General features: G+C 39.8%; 1 pseudogene across 1 annotated transcript; it reads right to left on the bottom strand.

Annotated features, from left to right (window-relative positions):
• Window positions 1-682: 682 nt before the first annotated feature.
• Window positions 683-1,121, bottom strand: LOC308427721 (ubiquitin-conjugating enzyme E2 B-like; annotated as a pseudogene). The gene has a single exon. The product of its transcript is annotated as a ubiquitin-conjugating enzyme E2 B-like (transcript).
• Between the last annotated feature and the right edge of the window lie 772 nt (window positions 1,122-1,893).

Below are 1,893 nucleotides of genomic sequence, written 5' to 3'. Positions count from 1 at the left end.
TTCCAACCTTGCTTTTCCTTCTTAAGATTGTTATTTTGGGCTTTTTGCTTCTTCATGTAAACAGTTGGGTCAGTTTGTGGCTACTTATAAAAATAATTGGCTTTGGAGCCAGGTTATATTGGATCTATACATTATCTTGAGGAAAAGCACACACCTTGACAGAATTGACTCTTCTTGTCCGTATCTCTACGCTCAGTAAATTCTCTGAGTTCTTTATCAGAGTTCAATGGCTGGTCTCACATAGATCTCGAATATATTTGGTTATATTATTCTTGTTTGTTTGTTTTTGCACTGAAGTTATGTATGTCAGCAGCTTTGCATGTAATATTCATATATAAAAAACTTTAAGTGCTTTTCTCCAATTTAAAAATCTAAAGAATTCAAAAACAAGGCCTACCATATTTGAAAAAAGTACAGATTTACAAAATGTGTATATTCTGTCATGAAAACTTCACACCAACATTATACACTTGGAAAAAATACAAACAGGATATATTACACACTTATGCATCGATAAAAAGTACATTAATCAAGGTACACAAGCCTTGATTCTAAGGTTCTAAACTGAAGGATTTTCATTTTTTTCTCTGCAGAATCCTTAAAACCTGTGGCACTTAAACCTTGCTAGCCTTCCTACTGGGAGGTAAATTATACAACGGTGAACAACCAACAGACCAGGTGTCTATTCTGAGTCATTCCAGCTTTGCTCCACAATGGCTGAAACCCTCTTCTCATACTCCCTTTGTTCTCCTGATGAAGCTGTGCCGCTCCGCTATTGGCAGGACTGTTTGGATTCGGCTCATCCAACAGAGGCTGAATTGAAGTTAAGACAGATGAGACATCATATGTGGGCTCCATCAATTCTGTGGGATATCTAAACATACGCTACCATCAGCATCCACATTTGGATGAAACATTTTGGAGAAAAAAAAAGCTAACGGTTGGTGGTTTATTTGGATGGTCTTCAGAAAATTTCTATTACTAGTTTAAAAGTACCATCTTCAAAGGGTGTCCCTTCTGGTGAAGATATAACTGTGTTCCACTGCATGATGCTCTTTTCAGATGGTGCACCCCTGACCCCCCAGAGGTGGGTCCTCCTGCAATTGCTTGAAATCCTGCATGAGCCTCCTACGGGGTCAGTCTGAAAGAAAGAGTCCTGTTCCCCCCACCCCACCCCACCCCACCCCACCCCACCCCACCTCACCCCACCCCTCCCCACAGTGGGTTGCCACCACCACCAAGACTGTTCAAACAACCCTGCAATGATGTCTCCCTGTTTGTTTTTTGAGACAGGCTTTCTCTGTATAGCTCTGGATGTTCTGGAACTGGCTTTGTAGATGAGGCTGGCCTTGAACTTGGAGATCTGCCTGCCTCTGCCTCTCAACTGTTAGGATTAAAGGTGTGTGTGCCTTGTCTGACTCTTTCAGATTTTCGACATTCTAGACCATCTTGTCATCTGAGATGGACAAGTTCTTGTTTTTCCCTTCCCAGTTGGTATGACTTTTATTTCCTTTTCCTGTCTTATTGCATTACATCTGATTTCTAGAAGGATGGTGGGAGGGCCGGCCTCAATTTCATCTCCACTTTAATAGAAAAACATATTTCTCAGTAACCAGATGTCAGTTGTAGGTGTTTTCAAAAATTTTTTGCAAGTTGACATTTTTTTTTTTACCAAGTTAAAGAAATGTTCCCCCTTTTCCCCGCTCCTTCCCTCTCTCCCTTCCATCCCTGTGTTTCTTAGCCTTTTCCTATTCTTAAAATTGATTTGGGTTCCCAATAGGAGGAGTTATACATGTCTCTGTTTTTTTTTTTTTGTTTGTTTGTTTTTTTTGTTTTGTTTTTTTGTTAATCAAACATCTTAGAGCCTTTTTGTGAATAACAAAAGGTCTAAAA

This window comes from Micromys minutus, assembly GCF_963924665.1.
Source record: "Micromys minutus genome assembly, chromosome: 12".
Lineage (NCBI taxonomy): Eukaryota > Metazoa > Chordata > Mammalia > Rodentia > Muridae > Micromys > Micromys minutus.
This window is presented reverse-complemented; position numbering and strand designations above follow the sequence as displayed.